This window comes from Scyliorhinus torazame, chromosome 31 (genome assembly GCF_047496885.1).
Source record: "Scyliorhinus torazame isolate Kashiwa2021f chromosome 31, sScyTor2.1, whole genome shotgun sequence".
Taxonomy (NCBI): domain Eukaryota; kingdom Metazoa; phylum Chordata; class Chondrichthyes; order Carcharhiniformes; family Scyliorhinidae; genus Scyliorhinus; species Scyliorhinus torazame.
This window is the reverse complement of record NC_092737.1, coordinates 6,376,844-6,395,161: the sequence shown is the minus strand read 5'-3', so window position 1 is coordinate 6,395,161 and position 18,318 is coordinate 6,376,844. Positions and strand designations below refer to the sequence as shown.

At 58.9% G+C, this 18,318-nt stretch overlaps 2 protein-coding genes across 2 annotated transcripts in view; one reads left to right on the top strand and one right to left on the bottom strand.

Annotated features, from left to right (window-relative positions):
* zbtb4 (zinc finger and BTB domain containing 4) overlaps positions 1–18,318 on the top strand; it is a 74,035-nt gene that overhangs the window by 4,437 nt on the left and 51,280 nt on the right. Inside the window, exon 2 of the mRNA XM_072493241.1 lies at positions 74–762. The gene's annotated coding sequence lies outside the window, so the exon portion shown is untranslated. The remainder of the gene's footprint in view (positions 1–73; positions 763–18,318) is intronic.
* The window catches only part of LOC140404635 (solute carrier family 35 member G3-like), an 81,397-nt gene that overhangs the window by 31,137 nt on the left and 31,942 nt on the right, over positions 1–18,318 (bottom strand). The window lies entirely within an intron of this gene.

Here is an 18,318-nt window from a genome sequence, read left to right as displayed (position 1 = left end):
TCCCTTTCTCTCTCTCCCGCTCCCTCTTTCTCTCTCTCTCTCTCTCTCCCTCCTTCCTCCCATTCCCCCACAGGCTCCTCTCTGTCACCTGGGTCACCTGGGCCATTTTGAATCAAGAAGCAGCCAACGGTTACAGAAATTAATAAACTGAAGCTGCAACACGCACACACACACACACACACACAGGGACACACACGCACACACACACACAGGGACACAGGGACACACACGCACACGCACACACAGGGACACACACACACACACACACAGGGACACAGGGACACACACACACACACACAGACAGATGCACAACCAGAGTAACACACACACATAGGGACACACACACACACACACGCGCACACACACACACAGGGACACGTGCACACACACAGACGCACAACCAGGGTAACACACACATAGGGACACACACACACATACACAGAATCACATAAACACACACACGCGCACACACAGGGACCGCACACACATACACACACGCACACACAGGGACACGCACACACAGGGACACACACACACACGCACACACAGGGACACGCACACACAGGGACACGCACACACGCGCACACACAGGGACACGCACACACGCGCACACACAGGGACACGCACACACAGGGACACGCACACACAGGGGCACACACACACGCACACACAGGGACACGCACACACACGCACACAGGGACACGCACACACACACACACACAAGCAGCAAAGAGGACCGACCAGCCAAACTGCCTGCACGAGGTGAGATTAAATTCTCTTTACGCTGTTTACAGAGTCTGTCGGGGATGATATTGTTTTAAAATGTCAGTCTCTTTCATTTTCGCTCTGATCAGATCAACTTTAACCCCCTCCGTGCCTCCTATTATGTGCCTGTGTCAAAACGGACGGAAGGGATTATAACTGCGGAGAGAGAGGTGGTACGATGTCCCACTGACTGCGCTGAGTCTGCCTGCATTTGACTTGAAAGGCCCGGGCCTTGCTCCCAGCCCTCACGGTCGACCAGGCCTCAGCGATCCTGGGGGGGGAGGGGGGGGGGGGGGGGGTTGTGTCAGAGTCATGTGTCCTATTTCTTCTCTCTCTCTCTCTCTCTCTCGCTGCTGGCTGGGAAAGAGCAGTCAGGTTGGTGATGCCAACTGCAGTCGAAGAGCCTGCCGCACGGGCCGGCTCTGGAATGCAGGTCCCCACTCCAGCAGCGTGGGGGCTGCTGACAGCAGATTGCGGAATCGCCCGGACTAGGCCTGTGGCAGGAGGTGCAGGCAGCGGGCGGGGGGGAGCTTGGGTGATTCAGCGAGATCCATTAGTGCGTCTCGTTCACCTTCATTAATGACGAGAGTTGCCCAGTGCGAGCGTCACCCTGTGTTAATGGGTTATTGATGAATTCTCAGCTGTCAGTGACTGGGAATGGGAAGCATTCCTGGTTGTTCCTGCTCGGCTTCCTGAGCAACATCCTGACCAGGCCCAGGAGCTCCGTCGTCACAAACCCAAAACACACTCAGGTACAGACTGTCCCGGATGCTGAGGCACAGAGCAGTGACTTAACCCACAGAACACAGACTCACACTCACCAGGGGCAACACTGAGGGTGTGCCGCACTGTTAGAGGGTCAGTACTGAGGGAGTGCCGCACTGTCAGAGGGTCAGTACTGAGGGAGTGCCCGCACTGTCAGAGCGTCAGTACTGAGGGAGTGCCGCACTGTCAGAGGGTCAGTACTGAGGGAGTGCCGCACTGTCAGAGGGTCAGTACTGAGGGAGTGCCGCACCGTTAGAGGGTCAGTACTGAGGGAGTGCCGCACTGTCAGAGGGTCAGTACTGAGGGAGTGCCGCACTGTCAGAGGGTCAGTACTGAGGGAGAGCCGCACTGTCAGAGGGACAGTACTGAGGGAGTGCCGCACTGTCAGAGGGTCAGTACTGAGGGAGAGCCGCACTGTCAGAGGGACAGTACTGAGGGAGTGCCGCACTGTCAGAGGGTCAGTACTGAGGGAGTGCTGCACTGTCAGAGGGTCAGTACTGAGGGAGTGCCGCACTGTCAGAGGGTCAGTACTGAGGGAGTGCCGCACTGTCAGAGGGTCAGTACTGAGGGAGTGCCGCACTGTCAGAGGGTCAGTACTGTGTTGTCAGCTCTCTCCTGCTGCCCCCGCTGCATCAAGCCTCTGGACTCTCGATCCAGACGCACCCAGGGCCGCGACCCCTCAATGTAGACAGCCTCAGGGATCACTATCCCCTGGTTCTGCACAGCACGGCTGATTAAACGGGGCACTTTCTCCCACTAAGTATCCCCGCTCGGCCTGCTTTTTGGATTTAACCCATCTTGGTAGTTCCACCGGTACGGGACGGAGATCTTGACCACCTCCTCCAGCCTCGCCACCCCCCCCCCCCCCCCCCCCCCCCCCCCACCGACACCCTCGGACGACCCTCCCAGTCCTCCACGCTTCTCCAGGTCTGGCGCCCATCGCTCCACCATCGGTGGCCGTGCCTTCAGCTGCCCCGGGGTGGTCCGTGAGCTCTGCAAATCCCTCCCCGAGTTCTCTCCACCTCTCTCTCTCTCTCTCTCTCTCTGTCTCTCAGCTTGAGGGTGGACCTTGGAGAGCCCATCTCTTGGACCGAGCTTTTATTGAACCCTCCGAGATCTCCTTCCGTGGCGCGGCCTCACCTTGTCGATGGACGAGGCCAACATGATGGCCTGAATGGCAACAATCCCTCTGAGCCTGGGGCCTATCTTGTTTTTCCAACATCCTGCCACCGCCCCCCCCCCCCCCCCCCCCCGCTAGAGAGGAGGCTCCAAGAATTAAAGATCATCCCTAGAACCCAGGGGTGAATCGGGAGCGTCTTTCCAAACAAAAGGCCGTCTCGGGATATTAGGGACCCTTCAGCCTTGTGACTGACAGTCAAGAATCACTCCCATTGGACGACGGAGATCTTTTGATGGGTCTCGAGACGGTGGCGTCGCGACCGGCGTTTCGGGAGACCAGCGACAGCTCGGAGAAGGTGGGGGTGGGGTGGGCGGTGGTGATTGGCGGGGCAGGAAGTCGTTGATCGAACCACCAGGGCTGTGACTCTGGCGTTGGCAAAGGCCTTGCCTATAGGCCCAAGGAGCTGAGATGACACTACCGGGGGGGCTGCCTTGAGACCCCATGCCACGACCCTTCACCAACCTCCTCGTGGCGGCCAAAACCCTCTCGGCCACATTCCTGACGTCGGAATGAGCCACGCGCTCATCCTCAAAGTGACCTCCTCCAGGTCAGGTGATGGTGTGCGAGAGCAGGAAAGCAAATTCTTTGAAGCTACGCTCCGATTGGATTTGGATTTGGTAGAATCACGTTGCGTTTATGGTAGCGAGACACTGCTCCCTGCCACTCACTATGCTGTCCTCGGGCTTCCTCCCTCTCCCTCTCTCCATCTCACCCAATCAGCATCTCCCTTTATTCCTCCCTCCCTCATGTGTTTATCCAGCTTTCATCTTAACGGTCTTGACTCGATTCACCTCGATCACTCCCCGTGGGAGCGAGTCCCACATTCTCCCCACTCCCCGTGGGAGCGAGTCCCAAATTCTCCCCACTCCCCGTGGGAGCGAGTCCCACATTCTCCCCACTCCCCGTGGGAGCGAGTCCCACATTCTCCCCACTCCCCGTGGGGAGCGAGTCCCACCTTCTCCCCACTCCCCGTGGGAGCGAGTCCCACGTTCTCCCCACTCCCCGTGGGAGCGAGTCCCACATTCTCCCCACTCCCCGTGGGAGCGAGTCCCACATTCTCCCCACTCCCCGTGGGAGCGAGTCCCACATTCTCCCCACTCCCCGTGGGAGCGAGTCCCACATTCTCCCCCACTCCCCGTGGGAGCGAGTCCCACATTCTCCCCACTCCCCGTGGATGCGAGTCCCACATTCTCCCCACTCCCCGTGGGAGCGAGTCCCACATTCTCCCCACTCCCCGTGGGAGCGAGCCCCACGTTCTCCCCACTCCCCGTGGGAGCGAGTCCCACATTCTCCCCACTCCCCGTGGGGAGCGAGTCCCACATTCTCCCCACTCCCCGTGGGAGTGAGCCCCACATTCTCCCCACTCCCCGTGGGGAGCGAGTCCCTCATTCTCCCCACTCCCCGTGGGAGCGAGTCCCACATTCTCCCCGCACCCTGGGGAAAGGGGTTGCTGCTGAATTCCCAGGTTGGATTTATCGGAGACTGCCTTATCATCGGAGAGGATCCAGGTTGCCGACCTCCTCGGGGCGCCCGGAACCCGAAGACTGCGAGATTCCCCCCCAATTCCACTCCTCCATCCACGTGAAAACGCCCGACGGTTACCTCACTGTCATCGGAGTCTCCTTACGGGGCCCGCTCGGCGGAACGTTTCCTGCCCGAATTTGGACGTCCCCGACATCGGAGAAAGTCTCGCCCTAATTCTCGACAACGCCCCCCCCCCCCCCCCCCCACCCCCGGCGAAACCCCTTTCACACGGTGAAGGCCTGTCTCAATGGCAGGCCCTCCCTCAGCCTCCCGCGGACGGACGAGTGCAGCCCCCCTGTCCGGCATTTTCCGATTGTGAAAATCTCCAGGCTGCGGGGTGGCGCACCGGATGTTTTTTTTTGGGGGGGGGGGGGGGGGGATTTTATGTTCGAAGGCACAGGGACGGTCAGGAATTTGGGGGTTCCTCTGCCGCGTGGTGCTGAGGCGGTGTTGGCAGGGGAAATGACTGCCTCCGGGCCTAGCTTTCTGGGCTCAGTGTAAACGTTCGCCTGACGACCTCCTCCCACTGAGGGCCCAGAGGCCGGAGCATGAGGAGAGAAACAGGGAGGGCTGCGGCCTGGGAACGATCTGCAGGTCAGACCTGGCTTACACGCACATCTCTGGCAAGTTAGACAGCCATGTACGGCCCATTTGATTCAGGCCTGCCTGAGGGATCAGCAGCTACCCTCACAGCCAAACTCTCTTTAAATCACAATTAAGCTAAATAGCTGAACAAGGTACTAACCGTCTGTGAAATGTCACTTCCTGATGTGAACCATTTGTCAATTTGTGTCCGTCAGACAGAGGCTAATAGGTTCAGTCACAGGTCTGCCCCACCTCAGTACTGAGGGAGTGCCGCACTGTCAGAGAGTCAGTACTGAGGGAGTGCCGCACTGTCAGAGGGTCAGTACTGAGGGAGTGCCGCACTGTCAGAGAGTCAGTACTGAGGGAGTGCCGCACTGTCAGAGGGTCAGTACTGAGGGAGTGCCGCACTGTCAGAGGGTCAGTATGAGGGAGTGCCGCACTGTCAGAGGGTCAGTACTGAGGGAGTGCCGCACTGTCAGAGGGTCAGTACTGAGGGAGTGCCGCACTGTCAGAGGGTCAGTACTGAGGGAGTGCCGCACTGTCAGAGGGTCAGTACTGAGGGAGTGCTGCACTGTCAGAGTGTCAGTACTGAAGGAGCGCCGCACTGTCAGAGGGTCAGTACTGAGGGAGAGCCGCACTGTCAGAGGGTCAGTACTGAGGGAGCGCCGCATTGTCAGAGGGTCAGTACTGAGGGAGTGCCGCACTGTCAGAGGGTCAGTACTGAGGGAGTGCCGCACTGTCAGAGGGTCAGTACTGAGGGAAGCGCCGCACTGTCTGAGGGTCAGTACTGAGGGAGTGCCGCACTGTCAGAGGGTCAGTACTGAGGGAGTGCCGCACTGTCAGAGGGTCAGTACTGAGGGAAGCGCCGCACTGTCAGAGGGTCAGTACTGAGGGAGCGCCGCACTGTCAGAGGGTCAGTACTGAGGGAGTGCCGCACTGTCAGAGGGTCACTACTAAGGGAGTGCTGCACTGTCAGAGGGTCAGTGCTGAGGGAGTGCTGCACTGTCAGAGGTGTCAGTACTGAGGGAGTGCCATACTGTCGGAGGGTCAGTACTGAGGGAGTGCCATACTGTCTGAGGGTCAGTACTGAGGGAGTGCCGCACTGTCAGAAGGTCAGTACTGAGGGAGTGCCATACTGTCGGAGGGTCAGTACTGAGGGAGTGCCGCACTGACAGAAGGTCAGTACTGAGGGAGTGCCATACTGTCGGAGGGTCAGTACTGAGGGAGTGCCGCACTGTCAGAGGGTCAGTACTGAGGGAGTGCCGCACTGTCAGAGGGTCAGTGCTGAGGGAGTGCCGAACTGTCAGAGGGTCAGTACTGAGGGAGTGCCGCACTGTCAGAGGGTCAGTACTGAGGGAGTGCCGCACTGTCAGAGGGTCAGTACTGAGGGAGTGCCGCACTGTCAGAGGGTCAGTGCTGAGGGAGTGCCGCACTGTCAGAGGGTGGGTACTGAGGGAGTGCTGCACTGTCAAAGGGTCAGTACTGAGGGAGTGCCATACTGTCAGAGGGTCAGTACTGAGTGAGTGCCGCACTGTCAGAGGGTCAGTACTGAGGGAGTGCTGCACTGTCAAAGGGTCAGTACTGAGGGAGAGCTGCACAGTCAGAGGTGTCAGTACTGAGGGAGTGCCATACTGTCGGAGGGTCAGTACTGAGGGAGTGCCGCACTGTCAGAGGGTTAGTACTGAGGGAGTGCTGCACTGTCAGAGGGTCAGTACTGAGGGAGTGCTGGACTGTCAGAGGGGTCAGTACTGAGGGAGTGCCGCACTGTCAGAGGGTCAGTACTGAGGGAGTGCCGCACTGTCAGAGGGTCAGTACTGAGGGAGTGCTGCACGACCAGAGGGTCAGTACTGAGGGAGCGCTGCACTGTCAGAGGGTCAGTACTGAGGGAGTGCCGCACTGTCAGAGGGTCAGTACTGAGGGAGTGCCGCACTGTCAGAGGGTCAGTACTGAGGGAGCGCCGCACTGTCAGAGGGCCAGTACTGAGGGAGTGCCGCACTGTCAGAGGGTCAGTACTGGGGGAGTGCCGCACTGTCAGAGGGTCAGTACTGAGAGAGTGCCGCACTGTCAGAGGGTCAGTACTAAGGGTGTGCCACACTGTCAGAAGGTCAGTACTGAGGGAGTGCTGCACTGTCAGAGGGTCAGTGCTGAGGGAGTGCCGCACTGTCAGAAGGTCAGTACTGAGGGAGTGCCATACTGTCGGAGGGTCAGTACTGAGGGAGTGCTGCACTGTCAGAGGGTCAGTACTGAGGGATTGCCGCACTGTCAGAGGGTTAGTACTGAGGGAGTGCTGCACTGTCAGAGGGTCAGTACTGAGGGAGTGCTGGACTGTCAGAGGGGTCAGTACTGTGGGAGTGCCGCACTGTCAGAGGGTCAGTACTGAGGGAGTGCCGCAGTGTTTGAGGGTCAGTACTGAGGGAGTGCTGCACTGTCAGAGGGTCAGTACTGAGGGAGTGCTGCACTGTCAAAGGGTCAGTACTGAGGGAGAGCTGCACTGTCAGAGGTGTCAGTACTGAGGGAGTGCCGCACTGTCAGCAGGTCAGTACTGAGGGAGTGCCATACTGTCGGAGGGTCAGTACTGAGGGAGTGCCGCACTGTCAGAGGGTCAGTACTGAGGGAGTGCTGCACTGTCAAAGGGTCAGTACTGAGGGAGTGCCGCACTGTCAGAAGGTCAGTACTGAGGGAGTGCTGCACTGTCAGAGGGTCAGTGCTGAGGGAGTGCCGCACTGTCAGAAGGTCAGTACTGAGGGAGTGCCATACTGTCGGAGGGTCAGTACTGAGGGAGTGCCGCACTGTCAGAGGGTCAGTACTGAGGGATTGCCGCACTGTCAGAGGGTTAGTACTGAGGGAGTGCTGCACTGTCAGAGGGTCAGTACTGAGGGAGTGCTGGACTGTCAGAGGGGTCAGTCCTGAGGGAGTACCGCACTTTCAGAGGGTCAGTACTGAGGGAGTGCCGCGGTGTTTGAGGGTCAGTGCTGAGGGAGTGCCTCACTGTCAGAGGGTCAGTACTGAGGGAGTGCCGCACTGCCAGAGGGTCAGTACGGAGGGAGTGCCGCACTGTCAGAGGGTCCGTACTGAGGGAGCTGCTCTGTCAGAGGGTCAGCACTGATGGAGTGCTGCACTGTCAGAGAGTCAGTACTGAAGGAGTGCCGTACTGTCAGAGGGTCAGTACTGAGGGAATGCTGCACTGTCAGAGGGTCAATACTGTGGGATGCCGCACTGTCAGAGGGTCAGTACTGAGGGAGTGCCACACTGTCAGGGGGTCAGTACTGAGGGAGTGCCGCACTGACAGAGATGTCAGTACTGAGGGAGTGCCGCACTGTCAGAGGGTCAGTACTGAGGGAGCGCTGCACTGTCAGAGGGTCAATACTGTGGGATGCCGCACTGTCAGAGGTTCAGTACTGAGGGAGTGCCGCACTGTCAGAGGGTCAGTACTGAGGGAGTGCCACACTGTCAGAGGGTCAGTACTGAGGGAGTGCCGCACTGTCAGAGAGTCAGTACTGAGGGAGTGCCGCACTGTCAGAGGGTCAGTACTGAGGGAGTGCCGCACTGTCAGAGGGTCAGTACTGAGGGAGTGCCGCACTGTCAGAGGGTCAGTACTGAGGGAAGCGCCGCACTGTCTGAGGGTCAGTACTGAGGGAGTGCCGCACTGTCAGAGGGTCAGTACTGAGGGAGTGCCGAACTGTCAGAGGGTCAGTACTGAGGGAGTGCTGCACGACCAGAGGGTCAGTACTGAGGGAGCGCCGCACTGTCAGAGGGTCAGTACTGAGGGAGTGCCGCACTGTCAGAGGGTCAGTACTGAGGGAGTGCCGCACTGTCAGAGGGTCAGTACTGAGGGAAGCGCCGCACTGTCAGAGGGTCAGTACTGAGGGAGTGCCGCAGTGTTTGAGGGTCAGTGCTGAGGGAGTGCCGCACTGTCAGAGGGTCAGTACTGAGGGAGTGCTGCACTGTCAGAGGGTCAGTACTGAGGGAGTGCTGCACTGTCAAAGGGTCAGTACTGAGGGAGAGCTGCACTGTCAGAGGTGTCAGTACTGAGGGAGTGCCGCACTGTCAGCAGGTCAGTACTGAGGGAGTGCCATACTGTCGGAGGGTCAGTACTGAGGGAGTGCCGCACTGTCAGAGGGTCAGTACTGAGGGAGTGCTGCACTGTCAAAGGGTCAGTACTGAGGGAGTGCCGCACTGTCAGAAGGTCAGTACTGAGGGAGTGCTGCACTGTCAGAGGGTCAGTGCTGAGGGAGTGCCGCACTGTCAGAGGGTCAGTGCTGAGGGAGTGCCGCACTGTCAGAGGGTCAGTACTGAGGGAGTGCCGCACTGTCAGAGGGTCAGTACTGATGGAGTGCCGCACTGTCAGAAGGTCAGTACTGAGGGAGTGCCATACTGTCGGAGGGTCAGTACTGAGGGAGTGCCGCACTGTCAGAGGGTCAGTACTGAGGGATTGCCGCACTGTCAGAGGGTTAGTACTGAGGGAGTGCTGCACTGTCAGAGGGTCAGTACTGAGGGAGTGCTGGACTGTCAGAGGGGTCAGTCCTGAGGGAGTACCGCACTTTCAGAGGGTCAGTACTGAGGGAGTGCCGCGGTGTTTGAGGGTCAGTGCTGAGGGAGTGCCTCACTGTCAGAGGGTCAGTACTGAGGGAGTGCCGCACTGCCAGAGGGTCAGTACGGAGGGAGTGCCGCACTGTCAGAGGGTCCGTACTGAGGGAGCTGCACTGTCAGAGGGTCAGCACTGATGGAGTGCTGCACTGTCAGAGAGTCAGTACTGAAGGAGTGCCGTACTGTCAGAGGGTCAGTACTGAGGGAATGCTGCACTGTCAGAGGGTCAATACTGTGGGATGCCGCACTGTCAGAGGGTCAGTACTGAGGGAGTGCCACACTGTCAGGGGGTCAGTACTGAGGGAGTGCCGCACTGACAGAGATGTCAGTACTGAGGGAGTGCCGCACTGTCAGAGGGTCAGTACTGAGGGAGCGCTGCACTGTCAGAGGGTCAATACTGTGGGAGTGCCATACTGTCAGAGGTTCAGTACTGAGGGAGTGCCGCACTGTCAGAGGGTCAGTACTGAGGGAGTGCCACACTGTCAGAGGGTCAGTACTGAGGGAGTGCCGCACTGTCAGAGAGTCAGTACTGAGGGAGTGCCGCACTGTCAGAGGGTCAGTACTGAGGGAGTGCCGCACTGTCAGAGGGTCAGTACTGAGGGAGTGCCGCACTGTCAGAGGGTCAGTACTGAGGGAAGCGCCGCACTGTCTGAGGGTCAGTACTGAGGGAGTGCCGCACTGTCAGAGGGTCAGTACTGAGGGAGTGCCGAACTGTCAGAGGGTCAGTACTGAGGGAGTGCTGCACGACCAGAGGGTCAGTACTGAGGGAGCGCCGCACTGTCAGAGGGTCAGTACTGAGGGAGTGCCGCACTGTCAGAGGGTCAGTACTGAGGGAGTCCCGCACTGTCAGAGGGTCAGTACTGAGGGAAGCGCCGCACTGTCAGAGGGTCAGTACTGAGGGAGCGCCGCACTGTCAGAGGGTCAGTACTGAGGGAGTGCCGCACTGTCAGAGGGTCACTACTAAGGGAGTGCTGCACTGTCAGAGGGTCAGTGCTGAGGGAGTGCTGCACTGTCAGAGGTGTCAGTACTGAGGGAGTGCCATACTGTCGGAGGGTCAGTACTGAGGGAGTGCCATACTGTCGGAGGGTCAGTACTGAGGGAGTGCCGCACTGTCAGAAGGTCAGTACTGAGGGAGTGCCATACTGTCGGAGGGTCAGTACTGAGGGAGTGCCGCACTGACAGAAGGTCAGTACTGAGGGAGTGCCATACTGTCGGAGGGTCAGTACTGAGGGAGTGCCGCACTGTCAGAGGGTCAGTACTGAGGGAGTGCCGCACTGTCAGAGGGTCAGTACTGAGGGAGTGCCGCACTGTCAGAGGGTCAGTGCTGAGGGAGTGCCGAACTGTCAGAGGGTCAGTACTGAGGGAGTGCCGCACTGTCAGAGGGTCAGTACTGAGGGAGTGCCGCACTGTCAGAGGGTCAGTACTGAGGGAGTGCCGCACTGTCAGAGGGTCAGTGCTGAGGGAGTGCCGCACTGTCAGAGGGTGGGTACTGAGGGAGTGCTGCACTGTCAAAGGGTCAGTACTGAGGGAGTGCCATACTGTCAGAGGGTCAGTACTGAGTGAGTGCCGCACTGTCAGAGGGTCAGTACTGAGGGAGTGCTGCACTGTCAAAGGGTCAGTACTGAGGGAGAGCTGCATTGTCAGAGGTGTCAGTACTGAGGGAGTGCCATACTGTCGGAGGGTCAGTACTGAGGGAGTGCCGCACTGTCAGAGGGTTAGTACTGAGGGAGTGCTGCACTGTCAGAGGGTCAGTACTGAGGGAGTGCTGGACTGTCAGAGGGGTCAGTACTGAGGGAGTGCCGTGCTGTCAAGAGGGTCAGTACTGAGGGAGTGCCGCACTGTCAGAGGGTCAGTACTGAGGGAGTGCCGCACTGTCAGAGGGTCAGTACTGAGGGAGTGCTGCACGACCAGAGGGTCAGTACTGAGGGAGCGCTGCACTGTCAGAGGGTCAGTACTGAGGGAGTGCCGCACTGTCAGAGGGTCAGTACTGAGGGAGTGCCGCACTGTCAGAGGGTCAGTACTGAGGGAGCGCCGCACTGTCAGAGGGTCAGTACTGAGGGAGTGCCGCACTGTCAGAGGGTCAGTACTGGGGGAGTGCCGCACTGTCAGAGGGTCAGTACTGAGAGAGTGCCGCACTATCAGAGGGTCAGTACTAAGGGTGTGCCACACTGTCAGAAGGTCAGTACTGAGGGAGTGCCGCACTGTCAGAGGGTCAGTGCTGAGGGAGTGCCGCACTGTCAGAGGGTCAGTGCTGAGGGAGTGCCGCACTGTCAGAAGGTCAGTACTGAGGGAGTGCCATACTGTCGGAGGGTCAGTACTGAGGGAGTGCCGCACTGTCAGAGGGTCAGTACTGAGGGATTGCCGCACTGTCAGAGGGTCAGTACTGAGGGAGTGCCGCACTGTCAGAGGGTCCGTACTGAGGGAGATGCACTGTCAGAGGGTCAGTACTGAGGGAGTGCTGCACTGTCAGAGGGTCAGTACTGAGGGAGTGCTGCACTGTCAGAGGGTCAGTACTGAGGGAGTGCTGCACTGTCAGAGGGTCAGTACTGAGGGAGTGCTGCACTGTCAGACGGTCAGTACTGAGGGAGTGCTGCACTGTCAAAGGGTCAGTACTGAGGGAGTGCCGCATTGTCAGAGGGTCAGTACTGATGGAGTGCTGCACTGTCAGAGGGTCAGTACTGAGGGAGTGCTGCACTGTCAGAGGGTCAGTACTGAGGGAGTGCTGCACTGTCAGACGGTCAGTACTGAGGGAGTGCTGCACTGTCAAAGGGTCAGTACTGAGGGAGAGCTGCACTGTCAGAGGTTCAGTACTGAGGGAGTGCCGCACTGTCAGCAGGTCAGTACTGAGGGAGTGCCATACTGTCGGAGGGTCAGTACTGAGGGAGTGCCGCACTGTCAGAGGGTCAGTACTGAGGGAGTGCTGCACTGTCAAAGGGTCAGTACTGAGGGAGTGCCGCACTGTCAGAAGGTCAGTACTGAGGGAGTGCTGCACTGTCAGAGGGTCAGTGCTGAGGGAGTGCCGCACTGTCAGAAGGTCAGTACTGAGGGAGTGCCATACTGTCGGAGGGTCAGTACTGAGGGAGTGCCGCACTGTCAGAGGGTCAGTACTGAGGGATTGCCGCACTGTCAGAGGGTTAGTACTGAGGGAGTGCTGCACTGTCAGAGGGTCAGTACTGAGGGAGTGCTGGACTGTCAGAGGGGTCAGTCCTGAGGGAGTACCGCACTTTCAGAGGGTCAGTACTGAGGGAGTGCCGCGGTGTTTGAGGGTCAGTGCTGAGGGAGTGCCTCACTGTCAGAGGGTCAGTACTGAGGGAGTGCCGCACTGCCAGAGGGTCAGTACTGAGGGAGAGCTGCATTGTCAGAGGTGTCAGTACTGAGGGAGTGCCATACTGTCGGAGGGTCAGTACTGAGGGAGTGCCGCACTGTCAGAGGGTTAGTACTGAGGGAGTGCTGCACTGTCAGAGGGTCAGTACTGAGGGAGTGCTGGACTGTCAGAGGGGTCAGTACTGAGGGAGTGCCGTGCTGTCAAGAGGGTCAGTACTGAGGGAGTGCCGCACTGTCAGAGGGTCAGTACTGAGGGAGTGCCGCACTGTCAGAGGGTCAGTACTGAGGGAGTGCTGCACGACCAGAGGGTCAGTACTGAGGGAGCGCTGCACTGTCAGAGTGTCAGTACTGAGGGAGTGCCGCACTGTCAGAGGGTCAGTACTGAGGGAGTGCCGCACTGTCAGAGGGTCAGTACTGAGGGAGCGCCGCACTGTCAGAGGGTCAGTACTGGGGGAGTGCCGCACTGTCAGAGGGTCAGTACTGAGAGAGTGCCGCACTGTCAGAGGGTCAGTACTAAGGGTGTGCCACACTGTCAGAAGGTCAGTACTGAGGGAGTGCCGCACTGTCAGAGGGTCAGTGCTGAGGGAGTGCCGCACTGTCAGAGGGTCAGTGCTGAGGGAGTGCCGCACTGTCAGAAGGTCAGTACTGAGGGAGTGCCATACTGTCGGAGGGTCAGTACTGAGGGAGTGCTGCACTGTCAGAGGGTCAGTACTGAGGGATTGCCGCACTGTCAGAGGGTTAGTACTGAGGGAGTGCTGCACTGTCAGAGGGTCAGTACTGAGGGAGTGCTGGACTGTCAGAGGGTCAGTACTGAGGGAGTGCCGCAGTGTTTGAGGGTCAGTGCTGAGGGAGTGCCGCACTGTCAGAGGGTCCGTACTGAGGGATATGCACAGTCAGAGGGTCAGTACTGATGGAGTGCTGCACTGTCAGAGGGTCAGTACTGAGGGAGTGCGGCACTGTCAAAGGGTCAGTACTGAGGGAGAGCTGCACTGTCAGAGGTGTCAGTACTGAGGGAGTGCCGTACTGTCAGCAGGTCAGTACTGAGGGAGTGCCATACTGTCGGAGGGTCAGTACTGAGGGAGTGCCGCACTGTCAGAGGGTCAGTACTGAGGGAGTGCTGCACTGTCAAAGGGTCAGTACTGAGGGAGTGCCGCACTGTCAGAAGGTCAGTACTGAGGGAGTGCTGCACTGTCAGAGGGTCAGTGCTGAGGGAGTGCCGCACTGTCAGAAGGTCAGTACTGAGGGAGTGCCATACTGTCGGAGGGTCAGTACTGAGGGAGTGCCGCACTGTCAGAGGGTCAGTACTGAGGGATTGCCGCACTGTCAGAGGGTTAGTACTGAGGGAGTGCTGCACTGTCAGAGGGTCAGTACTGAGGGAGTGCTGGACTGTCAGAGGGGTCAGTCCTGAGGGAGTACCGCACTTTCAGAGGGTCAGTACTGAGGGAGTGCCGCGGTGTTTGAGGGTCAGTGCTGAGGGAGTGCCTCACTGTCAGAGGGTCAGTACTGAGGGAGTGCCGCACTGCCAGAGGGTCAGTACGGAGGGAGTGCCGCACTGTCAGAGGGTCCGTACTGAGGGAGCTGCACTGTCAGAGGGTCAGCACTGATGGAGTGCTGCACTGTCAGAGAGTCAGTACTGAAGGAGTGCCGTACTGTCAGAGGGTCAGTACTGAGGGAATGCCGCACTGTCAGAGGGTCAATACTGTGGGATGCCGCACTGTCAGAGGGTCAGTACTGAGGGAGTGCCACACTGTCAGGGGGTCAGTACTGAGGGAGTGCCGCACTGACAGAGATGTCAGTACTGAGGGAGTGCCGCACTGTCAGAGGGTCAGTACTGAGGGAGCGCTGCACTGTCAGAGGGTCAATACTGTGGGATGCCGCACTGTCAGAGGTTCAGTACTGAGGGAGTGCCGCACTGTCAGAGGGTCAGTACTGAGGGAGTGCCACACTGTCAGAGGGTCAGTACTGAGGGAGTGCCGCACTGTCAGAGAGTCAGTACTGAGGGAGTGCCGCACTGTCAGAGGGTCAGTACTGAGGGAGTGCCGCACTGTCAGAGGGTCAGTACTGAGGGAGTGCCGCACTGTCAGAGGGTCAGTACTGAGGGAGCGCCGCACTGTCAGAGGGTCAGTACTGAGGGAGTGCCGCACTGTCAGAGGGTCAGTACTGGGGGAATGCCGCACTGTCAGAGGGTCAGTACTGAGAGAGTGCCGCACTGTCAGAGGGTCAGTACTAAGGGTGTGCCACACTGTCAGAAGGTCAGTACTGAGGGAGTGCCGCACTGTCAGAGGGTCAGTGCTGAGGGAGTGCTGCACTGTCAGAGGGTCAGTGCTGAGGGAGTGCCGCACTGTCAGAAGGTCAGTACTGAGGGAGTGCCGCACTGTCAGAGGGTCAGTACTGAGGGAGTGCTGCACTGTCAGAGGGTCAGTACTGAGGGAGTGCTGCACTGTCAGAGGGTCAGTACTGAGGGCGTGCCGCAGTGTTTGAGGGTCAGTGCTGAGGGAGTGCCGCACTGTCAGAGGGTCAGTACTGAGGGAGATGCACAGTCAGAGGGTCAGTACTGATGGAGTGCTGCACTGTCAGAGGGTCAGTACTGAGGGAGTGCTGCACTGTCAAAGGGTCAGTACTGAGGGAGAGCTGCACTGTCAGAGGTGTCAGTGCTGAGGGAGTGCCGCACTGTCAGCAGGTCAGCACTGAGGGAGTGCCGCACTGTCAGAGGGTCAGTACTGAGGGAGTGCCGCACTGTCGGAGGGTCAGTACTGAGGGAGTGCCGCACTGTCAGAGGGTCAGTACTGAGGGAGTGCTGCACTGTCAAAGGGTCAGTACTGAGGGAGTGCCGCACTGTCAGAAGGTCAGTACTGAGGGAGTGCTGCACTGTCAGAGGGTCAGTGCTGAGGGAGTGCCGCACTGTCAGAAGGTCAGTACTGAGGGAGTGCCATACTGTCGGAGGGTCAGTACTGAGGGAGTGCCGCACTGTCAGAGGGTCAGTACTGAGGGATTGCCGCACTGTCAGAGGGTTAGTACTGAGGCAGTGCTGCACTGTCAGAGGGTCAGTACTGAGGGAGTGCTGGACTGTCAGAGGGGTCAGTCCTGAGGGAGTACCGCACTTTCAGAGGGTCAGTACTGAGGGAGTGCCGCGGTGTTTGAGGGTCAGTGCTGAGGGAGTGCCTCACTGTCAGAGGGTCAGTACTGAGGGAGTGCCGCACTGCCAGAGGGTCAGTACGGAGGGAGTGCCGCACTGTCAGAGGGTCCGTACTGAGGGAGCTGCACTGTCAGAGGGTCAGCACTGATGGAGTGCTGCACTGTCAGAGAGTCAGTACTGAAGGAGTGCCGTACTGTCAGAGGGTCAGTACTGAGGGAATGCCGCACTGTCAGAGGGTCAATACTGTGGGATGCCGCACTGTCAGAGGGTCAGTACTGAGGGAGTTCCACACTGTCAGGGGGTCAGTACTGAGGGAGTGCCGCACTGACAGAGATGTCAGTACTGAGGGAGTGCCGCACTGTCAGAGGGTCAGTACTGAGGGAGCGCTGCACTGTCAGAGGGTCAATACTGTGGGATGCCGCACTGTCAGAGGTTCAGTACTGAGGGAGTGCCGCACTGTCAGAGGGTCAGTACTGAGGGAGTGCCACACTGTCAGAGGGTCAGTACTGAGGGAGTGCCGCACTGTCAGAGAGTCAGTACTGAGGGAGTGCCGCACTGTCAGAGGGTCAGTACTGAGGGAGTGCCGCACTGTCAGAGGGTCAGTACTGAGGGAGTGCCGCACTGTCAGAGGGTCAGTACTGAGGGAGTGCTGGACTGTCAGAGGGGTCAGTACTGAGGGAGTGCTGCACTGTCAGAGGGTCAGTACTGAGGGCGTGCCGCACTGTCAGAGGGTCAGTACTGAGGGAGTGCTGCACTGTCCGAGGGTCAGTACTGAGGGAGTGCCGCACTGTCAGAGGGTCAGTACTGAGGGAGCGCGACACTGTCAGAAGGTCAGTACTGAGGGAGCACTGCACTGTCAAAGGGTCAGTACTGAGGGAGAGCTGCACTGTCAGAGGGTCAGTGCTGAGGGAGTGCTGCACTGTCAGAGGGACAGTGCTGAGGGAGTGCTGCACTGTCCAAGGGTCAGTACTGAGGGAGAGCTGCACTGTCAGAGGGTCAGTACTGAGGGAGAGCTGCACTGTCAGAGGTGTCAGTACTGAGGGAGTGCCATACTGTCGGAGGGTCAGTACTGAGGGAGTGCCGCACTGTCAGAGGGTCAGTACTGAGGGAGTGCTGCACTGTCAAAGTGTCAGTACTGAGGGAGTGCCACACTGTCAGAGAGTCAGTACTGAGGGAGTGCTGCACTGTCCAAGGGTCAGTACTGAGGGAGTGCCGCACTGTCAGAGGTGTCAGTACTGAGGGAGTGCCGCACTGTCAGCAGGTCAGTACTGAGGGAGTGCCATACTGTCGGAGGGTCAGTACTGAGGGAGTGCCGCACTGTCAGAGGGTCAGTACTGAGGGAGTGCTGCACTGTCAAAGGGTCAGTACTGAGCGAGTGCCACACTGTCAGAAGGTCAGTACTGAGGGAGTGCTGCACAGCCGGGGTTAGTACTGAGGGAGTGCCGCACTGTCAGAGGGTCAGTACTGAGGGAGTGCTGCACTGTCAGAGGGTCAGTACTGAGGGAGCGCCGTGCTGTCAAGAGGGTCAGTACTGAGGGAGCGCCGCACTGTCAGAGGGTCAGTACTGAGGGAGTGCCGCACTGTCAGAGGGTCAATACTGAGGGAGTGCCGCACTGTCAGAGGGTCAGTACTGACGGAGCGCCGCACTGTCAGAGGGTCAGGACTGAGGGAGCGCCGAACTGTCAGAGGGTCAGTACTGAGGGTGTGCCGCACTGTCAGAGGGTCAGTACTGAGGGAGTGCTGCACTGTCAGATGGTCAGTCCTGAGGGAGTGCTGCACTGTCAGAGGGTCAGTACTGAGGGAGTGCCGCACTGTCAGAGGGTCAGTACTGAGGGAGTGCGACACTGTCAGAAGGTCAGTACTGAGGGAGCACTGCACTGTCAAAGGGTCAGTACTGAGGGAGAGCTGCACTGTCAGAGGGTCAGTGCTGAGGGAGTGCTGCACTGTCAGAGGGACAGTGCTGAGGGAGTGCTGCACTGTCCAAGGGTCAGTACTGAGGGAGAGCTGCACCGTCAGAGGTGTCAGTACTGAGGGAGTGCCGCACTGTCAGCAGGTCAGTACTGAGTGAGTGCCATACTGTCGGAGGGTCAGTACTGAGGGAGTGCCGCACTGTCAGAGGGTCAGGACTGAGGGAGTGCTGCACTGTCAAAGGGTCAGTACTGAGGGAGTGCCACACTGTCAGAAGGTCAGTACTGAGGGAGTCCTGCATGTCAGAGGGTCAGTACTGAGGGAGTGCTGCACAGCAAGGGTCAGTACTGAGGGAGTGCTGCACTGTCAGAGGGTCAGTACTGAGGGAGTGCCGCACTGTCAGAGGGTCAGTACTGAGGGAGTGCCGCACTGTCAGAGGGTCAGTACTGAGGGAGTGCCGCACTGTCAGAGGGTCAGTACTGAGGGAGTGCTGCACTGTCAGAGGGTCAGTACTGAGGGAGTGCCGCACTGTCAGAGGGTCAGT